The following is a 15,946-nucleotide window of genomic DNA, read 5'->3' as shown; positions in this document are numbered from 1 at the left end:
TCACACAAACAACATACTCCGCCACAGAGAGCAACACGGCTGAGTGATCAAATTACACTGCTGGCGACATCTAGCTACAGTGCAACAGTAACATGAGACCGTTATTAGGCATTGGTCAGTAGTTTGTTCTTCAAAACTAATTACCAACTGCCAACTACACAACGTTAATACACTTTCTAAATATTGTTTACTTTATAATAAAACCCGATTAATTGACGGAAAACGATAGCTTTAACGAATCAACATTAATTGGTTACAAAATGCCTTAAGCACTGCTCTATTCTAACGGATGAGAAGAAATTGCTTAAATCACATGAATCTAGCAATATGCGTATTGTATTGTAACCAGAAAACTACGAATAAATTTAACAACTGACTGAAAATAAATCAAACAACACTATATTATTCACTCGCAGTTACAAGACCATCATGCCCATATTTATGGCCATGATGTCATATCACACCCACTTATCACGTAACTCTCATGACACATAACTTTTGGTAGGTTCGCATTTTGATAATTTAACTGTTGTTAAACCCTGTTCGGATTGGAAATTTGCTCGGTAAAACTAACCCCACACCTGGTGACTTTGACCGAACTTAATTCCAGTGTGAACAACCTGCATAAAGCGCTGTCCACACTATCAAATTTTAAGTGACAAATAAATGTGACAATGCCCATATTTGGGTGTAATATGACATTATCATGCCTGTATATGCCCATCTCACAAACTTGTCGTATAAAATTTTGGTCAGAGATTAACATTCCCTTTTGTCGAATTACTCAAGCTGCGTAGTAATTTTTAATCAAGCGCCGGATGAACAACCAGGATGTTTTCGTCAAAAAAGAGACCAGCATGAGTGATTTCCTAAGGGACATTATGCATTTACAGACTTCTCAAGTACTACGGAACATCTGTAGTTAGGCCTATTTTCTACGGAAATTTTGCCTAAATACAGACGGATAGAAATAGACAAAAATACTACGGAAATTTATCATAGGCCTAGCCCATAAATAAATAGGTCTTGAGTCCAGAACAAATGATTTTTCCATCAGCATCTTTTGTTACATTGTCCCTAGACAACTCATACTTGTCCAATTACTGATAAATTATTGTGAAAACTAAGAAAAAGTGACCCGCAAATCTTCATCCACATCGAATTACAGACAATCGGCCCAAAAGATAATTGGGCCTATAGGAAGATCGGGCACATTTCCAAAATAATTAAAACTCCATACTCAAGGCAAATTATTGGGTGGTGCTACAGAAATTTCTCATTTATCTGAAGACTACGGTAATGTATTTTAAGAACTTGAGAAGTCTGCATTTAATCAAATACTTCTTAGCTATGTGCGCCCAAAAGCTTAAATGCAGGCTATAATATTGGAATATGTGTCTAATTAGAATGTTGATGTTGGGCACTTGAACGGCCATTTTCATGACAAATAGTATTTAGCCAAGGTTTGGTAAAACATGTATTTAAATCGAAAAAATGATTTTGTAAAGGTGACATATTTATTTATCATGGCCAAAATACTACCGATAATCTAATGCGAACTCAGTTTATGGTTGCTGTGACTGTAGAAAACATGAAAAAAAAGATTACTACTCTGCAATGAAATCTTAATGTACAGTAATGTAGTGCATACCCTCCATGTTGAAAAACACGTTCACAGACAGTTAGCATGTTTTGTGTGTGTGTGTGACCATGGTAACAGGCTGTGAAAGAAGACATTAACATGAATTAATGAATGTGCCTCTTCTTTTCACCACATTATTAGTCTTTGTCAAGCTCCAGAGTTCCAGATTTTCCAGTCCAGCATTACAAGTTCCTTGGAAAACTTTTTTCTTTTTTTATTCAGTCATTCTTCAAATCTCAATTTTCAGTTTTCTTATCTTTTATCTAAAGTAATTTTTTCTCCTGATATAGAATACAGGAGAGGATTAAATAGGGAATCAAGCCAAACCAACACCTCCTCCCCACCCCTATTTTTTTTTTACAAATTTGAAAAAAGACAAAAAGAAAAATTCGACTATGTTGAGGGTGAGATATTATGTACATTTGAAAATGTCCCTCCCTGTGCCACGTTTACTTCAAATTCCTGAATCCGCAACTAGAATCAAATATGGATTATATTCATCTGGGAGAAAATATAGAAAATATAATTATGTACTTTTTACATATTAGTAACTTTAAAATATGTTAAGCCTTTGGAACCCCCTAAAACTGTTTTAGTTTCTGGCCATTTTGACCACTTGTGAGAAATTCTGAGCGACGCCTGACCACGCCCACACAAGCTCTCATCAAAGGCATCGCACCCTGCCCGCAATTCCTAAAACAGAACATTAGTAATATAGTATAACAGAAAGTGTTTCAATTTGGAGAAAATATATTTTAATAATAAATTATTTAATTTATTAAAGTGCCTCTGGAAAATGTGATGCCTTTGACCATTGCACAATTTCTTCAGATTTAGATTTATGGGAGGCTAAGCACTATATTATTTATAGCCAATCATAGTGGCAAAGGCTATTTAAAGCTTGTATAGAAAGATGAATCTTATATACATGAACCAATCAAAAAGTACAATGGCAGGTGTTGAATGAAAGTAGGTTACATTGAGGGTTTGTATTAAATTATTTATCAACTACTATATGGCATGAACATGTATTCAAACTGAATTACTATCATCACAACCCATTATGTCATATGCTTTCTATAATTTGATGTTTTATTGTCATTATCACCAAGATGTAGGACAACTTTCCCTTAGTAGAGTCTAGCTACTAGAAATTTTTAGATTAAAATTTCATAATTCTTTCAGTTGCTAAATAAGTTTATTATCCTACAATGGGGGAACTCATTTGGCCTTGAAAGTAAAACATACAAACAACAAAAATATACAAATAAATATGCAAGAATTAAGCAGTTAAAACTTGGTTAAAAAAATGTAAATTATTATACTAAAACATTGTAAAATCTCAGATTTATTTCTGTCTTAAATTTTAAAAAGTATTTTCTTCAACTTCAATAAATATTTTTTCACCTTAATTTTTGGATTGGTAAATAAGAAAATTTAAAAAACCAAAAAATTTGCTCTCATCTATATAAATTAGAGACATACTTTGTTTAGTGGTACCTTACTAACTACATACCCAAATATATCAAAATATAGCACCTCACTAGCATTGTATTTTGTATAAGCTTTTGTCTGAGTATTAACATATTAGTTTGTTATTTGTTAGCCTAGCAGCTTAGAGTAATGTTTGGCTTCATAATTTATTTTCCATGTGTATTGGGGCAGTTAAGTCAAATGCTAGAAAATCATCACTTTAAGGGAATCTGCCAAAAAAGCAATTTCACCAAAAATAATGCATTTTATACAATCGTCATTTAGTACTTTGTCTTTTTTTTTTTTACATTTATTTCATACATTATTACTTTTTTTATCTTGTCCATTATTATGTTGTACTGTACAACATTACAGAACATAATGGCACCATACAAGTACACAGTCATTAACTACAGCCATTACATATATAAAGTTAAAATTACAACAACAAACACATTAAAGCGATTATCCCACGACCTGTTGTTTACATACACGATGCATTCTATACATTCCTACTACTATCGAGCGTTTAAGCCGGCCATTCACAATCAGTTGTTTGTCTGTGGGGCTCAATTGAGAAATGTTTAATCAGACAAAAACAGTGACATCATTTGTTTGATCAGATGTCTGAAACAAGTATTGACAATCAGACAAATTTGATGCTACTATGCTGCCTCTCAGTGCTTGATGGAGCTCACCACCGTATTTATTCAAATAAACGCCGTTGTTTAGAAAAGTTTTTGTGGGGGATTTTATTTGGAGGGGGTGTTTACTAGAGGGGAGGCGTTCAATTTTTTTGGTGCAAAATGGATACTAAAATAAACGCCCCATAATTTCAGTGTAAATGTGGAACTACGTCACATAATTACTGTCAAAATGTCTTAATATGTGATCATAAAGACTCATTGATCTTAACAAGATAAGAATAAGGTAAATCTACCTGAGTAGAACATTAATAGAATGTGCGGAGAATCCTGTTGCTTCCATTCATTTTAGGGAGGAGTTTATTCCAAAAGATGCTTTAGAGGGGGGCATTTATTCAAAGCGGGACGTTTATTCGAAGAAATACGATAAATAATTATGAGCTCATTATATAGTTTCTCTTTTAATAAATAATTGTACAGTAATTTTAATGTAAATCGAATTATGTACTGGTAATGTATTTTTCTTATACTTAATATAGCCATGATAGTACAATTGCTTTTTTTCTTGGTTGTTTTGAAATTTTCTAAAATTAAAGGTGTAGCAACATTAGTCTATCGAAAAATATAAGCAATGACAACAGCACTTTTAAGACTAACTTGTATAAAATTTACTTTTTCAAATTCCTGGATCCACCTCTGGAATTAAATACCTGGATCATTTTCCTATTTTACTTAAGTGTGTTACAAATCATTGACTACAGTCTTTTCTTAATTGAGTTTTTGTAACTACAATAAATCAGAATCACTTTCTTTTTAATATTTTATGTGAATCTGGGAGAAAAAAACCCCACTAATATTGTACCTTTGTGAGAGAAGTAAAAATGCATGTTACTTAGTTTATTGGAGACAAATTCTTTATTTATAATGAGACAATTAACTGTTAATTGCAGTATAATCAAAATCAAATTGAAACATATTAATATTTTGTCAGATGGAAATAGAGCTAAATTATTGCCCTCATAACTTAAACATTAAAAAAACATTTAATAAATATTTATTACAGATTAAACATACAGGACTCTGTACAGAGATTAGCAGTCATATAATAATCTAACCTAATACTAATAGCACCTTTCTTTACAATATGAAGCGCTGTAAACTTTTACAAACTTTTCTTCAAGTGTAATGACTGTACTTTATTCCAAATAGTTCACTTCACACTTGCTACTGTCGTGATTCATGAGAGTATATAATAAAGATGTGAATACTTCACATAGAAACAAACCGACACGACTGATCATCAACAATTTTAATACAGTACTCCTCTAAACTATATTAATCTATTTCTAATATTGACAATCGTCTAAATGAGAGTGCAACCACATTTCATGCATCTTATTTTTATATAGTAAGACTTAAATAGGACGGTTCAGAACTCTCATTATAAATATAAATAGGATTTTTTTAAGTACATATGATTATACTTTAATTGTATTGTAATATTTGTGGTATACTAATAATATTCGAAAGGATGAGGTTAGCACCAGTGAGTGGGTATGGATCTAGTGGTTAAGGATATGTCACCCTGCAACTATTGCGTGAATGAATCTTACATAAGAATACAACAAAATAACTTACCTATTGACTACAAAAGAAATCTTTATTGCATTTCGTTATCATTAAATTTATTGGACAATACCTCTTAATATATCAGCTGCAAAAAACTTTGATACATCTATTCTAAACAATTCAATCCATTAAATAGCGTATATAAAAACTTATATATTTTGTATTACTTACTTACTATTTAGTGACAATGATAGTAAAGAGTGGAATTTTGTGATAAAAAAACATATCTTTAAAAAAAAATCCTATAACTACATTAATATATGTACATTTTCAATCTTCCTGTGAAATAAAACTTAAAACTTAAATACAGTATTGGCTTTCAAATAAAATACTTTCTATACCAATTATGCATAAATAATACTGTTTCAATATTGTTTGTATAACACTCAAATTTGCCGGTAATCAATTTGAGGATTGTTGTGAAAACTATGTGAATCAACAAAAACATAATTGTTTTAAAATTTGTGTCTATTTGATTGTTAAATAAAATATTGATGAACAGTGTTCTGAACAATAGCGTAGCCATATTTAGAGCACTAGTTCATAATTGCGTCTAATATTTAGTATGTACAATAGATCTAATAATCCCCTGCCATATTGGTGGGCTTGAGTTCCATATGATTGCACTTTCGATTGACGTTAAAAGCGAGACCAGCTCATTAACATAATGTGTTCATCTCGGGCGGTGACAGCGACCTACATCCCACTCTCGCAAAGTGCAATTGCTTTGTCTGCAGTCATCAACAAACTCGACTCGATACAGGCCTGCAATGGATTCAAGGTCAATGCCAGTATTGATTGACTACTTTCTTTAACATGTCTATGTTCACTTAATGTACGAACTGAGTACCCTGTGCTATCAATAATTACAGCAATACATCAGGCAGTAACATAATCCCTTTATAGAAAAATTTTAATATAATAACAGTATGGCACTCTAACCTCTAAATAAATCAATGCAAGAGTTATTGCGTGAAGGAAATTAGTAAATTGAGCAGTTACAAACAAAATAATTGTAATGGCATAATAATGTTCTGTTTTACCGAATTATTTATTCCCAAGGTTATATTAAGGTTGTCTCTAAAGGGTACTAAATTCATATTTGCACTATATAAAAAATCATGGTTTGCTGGTAGAGTGTGCATATACAATGAACATATTGCAATATTAATTATTCGGTAGGAGCACACGTCAGGTAGGGCAAAACATCACTCCTATAAGGGGCAGATTTAGGGGAAGCTGACCTGGCCCCGGCCACCACTACCACCCCCTTTTGGAAGGTAAAATAAAGAGAAAAAGAAAGAAAAAGAAAAAAAATGATAGCCCAGAACACCTCAAATGTTATTTTTGGGCATCTAGAACACAAAAATTTCGCGGGGGAATTCCCCCAGACCCCCTAGCATAGCGTTGTCTTGATCGGCCCAACTTTCGACACCCTCTTTTGGACATCTCTGAATCCGCCCCTGCCTATGATATTTTCCTGATGCAAACTCACATCAAAATCTTAATTATATCACATGGAGCCTTTTTTATACCTTATTTCGCGGACTTGTTTTTTTTTTAAGATTGTCAGAGGAGGGAGGAAAAAAAAAATTTTTGTTTTCTTTTTCATAAATAATTTTAACAATAATATCCTGATAAAGGAGTAAATATAAATATAATTTTATTACTAGAATGTAAACAGTGTAGTAATGGGATGGTTAAATGCTTTAAAATTTATATTATTAGCAAGAAACATGCATCTTTACTTTCAGAGACTTCCAGGCAGCGACGGGCATAATAAAAATAAAGGAAAACTGTTAATTTTTTCTAAAATTTCTAATTTTTCGAGGCAGCATGTGCGCTAATTGGCCAAAAATAAAATTTCTATTTTGAAATCATTGTTATTGGTGGGTGACAGGTTCGGTAAACAAGGTATAGAAAAAGTCGCACCTAACTATGAATTGTAATATTTTAAATTCTCTTGAAAGTTTGTCAGTGCTCGTGAGTCATGCCATAACATGGTTTTGAATCTTAGAACTAAAATATACCACAGAGAATAGAGTCTTCCAAAAAGTTAAATCAGGGTTATTGCAATTTTACAATGCCAAAAATATTTGGCCCATGCTACAAACTTTCAACTAAGGTTTCTTTAATTTAATCATGCCATGAGTCCATGGAAATTTCTACTAAAAAATAATTTAACACAAATCCGGATTTATTGTAACCCAACGACCGGACGTGAGATTGAAGTGGGTTACTGTACATCCGGAATTGTTTTAAAATTATTTTATAACAAATTTTTTAACAAATCCTGGACATAACCTACTTTATCCTCACGACCTGACATTGTACTTTTAGGCCAATGATATTAAAACAATTCATCCTTAAATATGTACATATAAAATTTACTATGCCTGTATTATTCACTGTTACATCCTGAATTGTTTTAAAATTATTGTAAATTTGGATTTAAAATAATTTGAAAAGAAATCCGGACACTAACCTACTTAATCTCATGACCTGGCATTGTACTTTTTGATAGGCTAATAATATTAAAAGAATAATTCATTTGCAGAGGTAACTTATTTAAGTATTATACAATGCTAACAATGTGGCTCTTGTAGCCCTGGCTTGGGCAAGGCATCCATGTGCAAAGCAGTGGTGTTTGTTTATCCATGAAAAAAGCATGCCGGGGAAGTTTGCCTTACCAGGAAAAGGTGGCGTATCTAGCTTATGACGTATGTGAGTGTGACGTCACCAAAAAATGAAAATTTTCTATTATAACCAAAATATTAATAACTACAAAGTTTCTGGGCGTAAATTCCCTTAATATGAATGAAGGGTTGCTCAATCTCCTTGCCATACAAATTACAGCTCCCACAGACGTCTCGGTCGAGAAATACGGGTAGCTGAAGTTTTTCTCGCAAATCTGACTACGAAACCATATCCAAATTTCACGTTCCACTTTTGACCCCGAGTTGTGCTTCGCACTCGCCGCTGAGGGCGGCGTTCCGGGAACTGGCCTCGTGAAGAACTTAACTGCAAACTTTTATGTATTGATTTTTATTGGCATTTTATTCCCATCTTATTAAAATTAGCTCCCCATTTGATATCTAGTTATTTATGTCTAGTTAACATTGTCCTGCTCCCACTAATAACAATTTGACTTCTTGCTTGACGAATCTTTATATGTCCGGATGCCTGGCACCAGCAAGTTTTACTCAATTCTAATTTCTGGTTTATTCATAAAAACATTGACATAGCAACATAAAATCGTTGAATTGCGTCAATTTACAAAGGTTTAACATTAAAAAGTTACCAAAAAACATGCTTGCAAAAATTCTACAATTCTAAAGTATACGAACAGAAACAGAAACTGTCAGTAGAAGGCAAAGCAATTTAACATTTTTTTGTTTACTGTCTTTTAGAAGTGGACATGATGTCATCATTGATGAAGCAGCCACAAAATGTGTTTTTATATGTAATTTTTTATTTATAAGCCATATTAAATACTTTTTTGTAATTGTATTGTAATACAAATAGTTTTAGCTTTGTGCTACTATTTTTGTACATTATACTATAATAAACAAACAAACAAATGAACAAATAAATAATTATCATATTCTTACATTAACGCCCGTATTCTTAAAACAAACTTTAGTCGAACTTCGAACTAGAACTTCATTTAGTGCTAGTTGCATCTTTAACTTCAATTTGTATTCACAAACAATGTAGTCGAAGTTTTAACTACGACTAAATCAAGTCCTAGTTTTAGTTCAACTGAAGACGACTGGCAAGCCACGACTATCAAACTAACCAATGAAAAGGGCTAACTTTAATAGCAGACGGAATTTTAGAGATCCGGTAACGCGGATGAATATTAAGCTGCCGTCTGTGGTTCAAAAACGTATTTCGTCATAATTCATAATAGACCATCATTCCTTTAATTAATTGTCTATAATAATAACTATATTAGTTGTTAACATATTACAATAGTGAATTTGAACAGACACTGAAAATTTTCTTTATTTGGAGAACTGTTATATTTGAGCCCGAGCGAGGGCACGCCATCTTTGTTGTTGTTATGGTGAAGCTAGGTGATTGCAATGCGAGGGGATTACGTGCAAATCAGGAACTATTGCATGCGGCTAGTGAAACATGTTAATTTCTCCTTTTGGAAGCTAAACTTGATGTCTCTTTGGTTTAACACACCGAAGATATATCAAACCTGCGTATACAATCGTTTTTATTCGTTTCACTTTATCGTGAGTTACAAAAAACACGTTTTTAGTGAGGTAAATATTTCAAGTCGGCGATTTAGCCTGACCTAGGCTGACTAAAAAAATCGGCCTGCGGAGTATCATTTTAGTCGAGGTTCACATCATTTAGTTGTAGTGCTAGTCGAAGTTCGTTTTAAGAATACGAAATGACGTAATTTTAAAGTTTTAGCTCGAACTACGACTAAAGTTCGTTTTAAGAATACCGGGGTGAACGTTTTAATCACCATGTATTATTCCAAGTAATACAGTATTGTTTACTCTGTTGAATTCACATACCATGCATGTTATTTTTCAGTATACACTTTTTTTTATAAGAACACATTTTATAAGAACACTGATTCTGAGATTGCTCAAAAACTAAGAACAAAATAAGAACAAATAATTGTTGCTCAGGTAAAATGTCAAATGAGTTTTTATTAAAAAAAAAACAACAACAACAAAAGGATACAGTAGCAAAAGTGGGTGTGACAATGTAACCCTCTATTATAATTACACTGCTGTACTATGGTAATGAAGTTCTATCTTTGAAAAATGTGTCAATTTTTTTCCCAAACATTTTTAGCCTGAAATTTCCCCATAAAAACACTGAGCCTGGGCAAAAGGTTACTGGTTCTTATAAAAACAAAAGTGTATTAGTGTACAAATAGCATTTCAAAGATAATCTTAGAAAAATATTGTTTTCCAGGCTTACTAAATAGCTCACATTCCCTTTAAGATTCAGAATTTACTCGTTGTGCTCATTTTAGGCACAATTGCACAGGTCACATATAAATACAAAAAAATCATTACAAATTTCAATACACGCAATATCAAAATGGATTTTAAAAATTAATAGTTGATAAGGCAATTCATATTTTATATAAGAGCTGCATAATAAATAATCACTAGTTTAGATTTATGACAGACCAATTTAAATAAACTGAGATATGAACTCCACAGCGTCTTAAAGCAGGACAGTAGCGTGCTACGACCCCTGACTTCAAGATTTATTATAAAACAGGAAGGTTTGAAGCATAGGAAAGTAGCAGTGACTGTGTGTGCACTTGTGTATAAAAATCCGGTGGGTGCTTCAGTCTATTATTGTGTACTGGTTACATTTTGGTACGATATCTAGGCCTGTTTAATGTGCTGATATGAACAGAGTACTAACTTTAACCTCCACAAAATAAACTATAGGAAATTAGAAATAGAATTTTCTGTGCTGTTTAACTTTCATAAATAATAGACAGGCCAATATTAGCTAGCACACAAAATTAAGCATGGTAAATGCTTTGTAAATCAGGGACAAAGAAATATAATTATTGTAATATTAGCAATTCATTATTTTAATAGAAAGTTTGAGGCGTCTTTCACATCAACATAGACAGTATTGTTTACAACATAAACAACTAAACTAAATAAAAAACTTTAAAATATTAAAGTAAGTTTAATTTGTTTTCAACATAACATTTATTTTACTTTCATTTTATGTACAATTTCCAAAGAAATAAAATTGATTTTTTTGTATCAGAGAAGCGAAGACCCAAGAAGTAAAAGCTTGTGAAGGGCTGCCTAAATAAAAAGAGAGAAATATAACCGGTATATATGCTGTTGAAATATAAATGAACATAAAATGTTACAATTTAACAATTTAATTTTTTTTAAAGAATTATCTTATCTTAATATAAACAAATGGAAGGATATCAATCTAACAAAATGGACATTCTTTTTTAAGCCAAGACTTTTTTTCATACCTTAAGTGAACACTTTAACTGCCAATAATGGTGATTCAGAATAAAAATAAAATTTTCATTTTTTGTCAGTTATCACAATCTCTGCCACGAAAAAAAATTGATAATCGGAAAACATTTTTTTATTTATTTATTTTCATTACTCCCTCTGCTCCTTTGAAATCTCCAAAAAGAAGATATATTTTTTCCCTTAATTATAAATTTAAAGCACTTATCAATCTCATTAATAAACTGTTTACATTCATCAATAAAGTTTTATTTTTATTTTTGCTTCCGCCTAGATTATTTTAGTAATCACTTTGCTAAATAAAAAAACAAAATCTGATTTCTATTTATTTATTTTTTTCAGCCTTCCTCTGACGATCTTAAAAAAATATATTCACTAAAACAAGGTATTAAAAAAAGTCTCGCCTAAACAAAGTTAAAAAAAAACAAAAAACAAACAAATCAGTGTAAAATGGAGACAGGGAAACGTGTAGACATAACCGACACGCACCGAATAGTACTGTACTAGTTGAAGTACTTTAAGAAAGCGAAGTCCACATTGCTTTATCCAGGGTCAAGAGTACATTTACTCTTGCTAATACACAGATTAACACTGTATCCTCTTTACATATCAGCACCGAGAGAAAGTAGGTCATATGTATTATGGGGAAAGCCAGCTTGAGAGATTTTCATGCAAAGATGACTTGCGCTTGACAGACAGAAATGTAATGTCACTCACAAGTTTTGATATAACTAGCTGAATTGGTGTTGTTGTTGTGGAAACATCAGTGGTAGGGTAACGCTTTGTCTTTCCAGTGAATACTCATCAATTCCAAGCTGACATTGGTCATATTAATATGCAACAAAACTTGACTGAACATTAATAAAAATCTATATAATTTTGTAGAATCTTTTTTTCATTTTTAAAAATAGGTTTTTCTTTTCCATTTTGATGGTTTGTTTGTTGTAACTTAAACACTTTGAAAATCAGCAGAAAGTATAGAAAGAATAAAAAATAAATTTTAATAAAATTACAAGTTTTACAGTATATTATTTCATTTATGAGAAATCAATAGATTACTGACATCTAGATGTGTATAAGAGACAGTAAATTACTTATAGCAAAGCATAAACATATTATGTACAATATAACATACTGTACATATACAATACATTTTAAAAACCTAAAAATTTTCATAAGTCATTGTCTTGGGGCAAAACGCTTTATCAAAGTGGGTCTCTCGCCACCATGGACTGTGCTGGAATAAATATGGTCCTTGCTGAATTACATGCCTGGCTAGGAATAACCTCCTGAGAGAGAAGAGCTTGGAACATTGTGTATGATTGATTCTACATCAGATGACCAGGGTATCACCAGCACATAGTCTTCAGTATATGAACCATACAATTCCCACATAACATAAATTATAATGCTACACAAGACATTTTATAAATCATACTTTAAAAATGTTTTAGACAAAGCAGTAGCTGGTAATAGAATCAAATCCCTGTATGGAGTGTGTACTAGATATTTATATGATTGGACATGCGTGGTATATTTGTATAATTTTATTTTTCATTGTTCTACATTTCCACCATATACTTAAAAGAAGCTTTTATTAATTTTCAAAAACAAATTTATATTAAATTGTTACATTTTTAAATGACAAAGGACATATTATTACATTCAGTATTCAGTAATGCTTTGCTCTGTTAATAACTCTACTCTTATATCACACATTCTGAAAAAAAAAACGCTGCAAATATGCCCTTCACAACAAAGGAAAAAAAAATCACACACAAAAGGACATACATTAATTAATTAATCCAACCAATAGATTAAACTAGAATAGTAATCCGGTTTATATGTTGATATTAATGAAAATATGGTTAAATCCGCTATGAAGAGTTTTTGCTTAAAAATTTGCAAGTAGATCATATTATTATTATTATTATTATAGCTTAATGTTCTCCAACAAGAACTGGACTGGAGTCTTTTGGAGAAAGAGCTTTCACATGTGCTGCACCTTGTCTGTGGAATTCACTTCCTCAAGACTTGAGGATGTCCCGATCTGTTGACATTTTCTAGAGATGCTGTTGCTGTTTGAGTGCCTTTGAACATTTTTGATGCATTTTGGGGCTATATAAATTCCATGATTGATTAATTGGGTTATCCTTGTGAAAGTGCAGGAAGCAGGTCCCAATTTCCTGGAGACTCCTGTAATTTGCAGGAGAATGGGAATCCCTGTACAGGAATGTGAATGACCTAGTGGAATGAAATTTTAGGAATAATCTAGGATTCCAGGAATATTCAGCAGGGATAGTGAAAGAGGTAAAACTATAAAGTATCCATTGACCAGTAGTAATATCCTGCTATGAGTGTTAGCAGATAACAGCCCTCAACTTACAACTTCAAAATGATTACCTGATCATTAAACGTCACCATCAGTGTGACAGATTTTGGCGCAATAGAAATACCGACAATAGATTGATTGACGATAATATTATAAAATTAATTACGACTGTTGCTTGATAGTTTTTTTACTGATCATCCAAACTTGGAGTATGGGTTTATACCTGCCAGCAAGATTAATATAAGATATTTATAGGGCTTAATTGATAGAATTATTATCAATTAATAATAAAAATAATACTTATTTGGCAAATTAAAGAAAGAAATGGTGGTAACTAACTCAAAGATGAGTGCAGATGAATGGCCTAGTGTACAATAACAGTCAATAAAAATGCAATAAAACAATATAACTCCCAAAACATCTGTTTTTACTAATACTACAAATGAAATTATATGAATGACCTAAACTGGACTCTATTTAATTTATGGTTAAATATTTAATTTAATTTGATATGTTTCTTTCTCTTAAAAACATTATTAATGCACTACTGCATATTATTTCTAAAAACTAAAACTAATCTAAATTGCAGGTGTAATTTTCAGTGCAACTGTGTTCTTATTTCTGTTGAATAATGAAATCTGATCGAGTTACATTTAACAGAATGAGATGAATTGGCCTAGTATTACTGTAGAACATCACCAGCTGAGGCTGGATCAGCTAGTGTCTCAATTAAAGCATCGATCAACATAACGACTACCAGTAGAGTTACTGAATTGCAACATGAAAATGCTGAGGTAAAAAAAAAAGACATAACACTGATGCTATTTTCAATATCAATATCATGTATAGGGTTAGCAAGCAGAACTGGTTTCCTGCAGTGCCTATCAACTCGTTCTCTCTAACAATGACCTTCTTACATTAAATTGAACTACATCTGGAAAGTAGGGCGAGTGGAGACCGGACATAAAAAAAACGGTGGCGATTGACGATTGAGTTATGTTTGAGAGCTTCGTTTCTGGCAGCTGTACCGACCATGTAATGTCCACGGCACTACTTTCTCATAAAACAGCAGCATTATTCCAATGCGCTGAAACATTAGTAAAAATATTTTGACCAGTTTTCTTGTTCATTACAACTAACTGAAATATTTCATCAATGACTTTCTGTACCACACACGCTGACATAATACAGCAACTAATGTTCAATGCTAAAAATTTTATACTGTAAGATTTAAAGTCTGAAGTTTATATTCAAAACAACTGATTGAATACTGTTAAAGTAAAAATAATTGGATTTTAAACCATTTCATCAAACATAATTCATCAAAAACATTAATAATACAATTTAAAAAATAATAATTGATCATTTAAAAGTATACTAATAATATTTAACAGATTTTTGTCAACATTTTAATCTATTTTTATATCAATATTACCTACATTTTGTTATTACCAACAGTTTTTAGACTCCAAAATATAAAAAGATTTAAAAAATTTTTTAACAATAAAACAAAATAAATTAAGTCAATACAATTTAATTTTCATCTAAATGTATTAGTTATATTATTTGTTTCTCAATTAACAAACCATGCTACAGCTAGTCTAGATCTCTGGGAAGGAAACGTACCTTAACTACACTGTACCATACCATGCTAAATAGTTCTTCCTTCCAATCTCCTTATCCTTATGGGAACGCATCTTAACCAACTACATGTTACAGCTCCTTTCTACAATCCCTTGCTCTGGGATGGGAGCAGAAGTACAGTATCTTAAGTTAATAAATTTCATAGCCAGGATTTTCAAACAGTGGGGGACTATATTACGGTGGGCCCATTTTACACGTAAATTCAAATAATGTGGACCCATTTTACGTAAAAATCTGAAAAATCTGGACGCATTCTTGAAAGTTGATCCATTTTATGCAAAATATGAGAAATAAAGACCCATTTTTCATAAAAGTAGACTCATTTTGATGAAAAACAGCAAAATTTAGACCCATTTTTAAAAATGTGGACCCATTCTTTGTGGACCCATAGAAAAATTGCGTGGGAATGTCCCAACTCTCCCAAAAGCTGGCTACAGCATTGTAATGAATCCACACAGTAACCCTACTTTACAATCCAGTGCTCTGAGAAGGGAATATTTTAACCAAACCACACTAAAACTCCTCTCTACCATCCAGTGCTCTGGGATGGGAACACGAGTACAGTATCCCATCCACACTAGAG

The 15,946-nt window shown here is 31.9% G+C and overlaps 1 long non-coding RNA gene across 1 annotated transcript in view; it reads right to left on the bottom strand.

Annotated features, from left to right (window-relative positions):
• Positions 1-4,360: 4,360 nt before the first annotated feature.
• LOC117105433 overlaps positions 4,361-15,946 on the bottom strand; it is a 69,360-nt gene continuing 57,774 nt past the window's right edge. The window contains exon 4 of the long non-coding RNA XR_004444909.1: positions 4,361-6,153. This is a non-coding gene — a long non-coding RNA (uncharacterized LOC117105433). The remainder of the gene's footprint in view (positions 6,154-15,946) is intronic.

This window comes from Anneissia japonica, unplaced genomic scaffold, assembly GCF_011630105.1.
Source record: "Anneissia japonica isolate Jap-2015-1 unplaced genomic scaffold, ASM1163010v1 scaffold287850_len318503_cov185, whole genome shotgun sequence".
Lineage (NCBI taxonomy): Eukaryota > Metazoa > Echinodermata > Crinoidea > Comatulida > Comatulidae > Anneissia > Anneissia japonica.
This window is presented reverse-complemented; position numbering and strand designations above follow the sequence as displayed.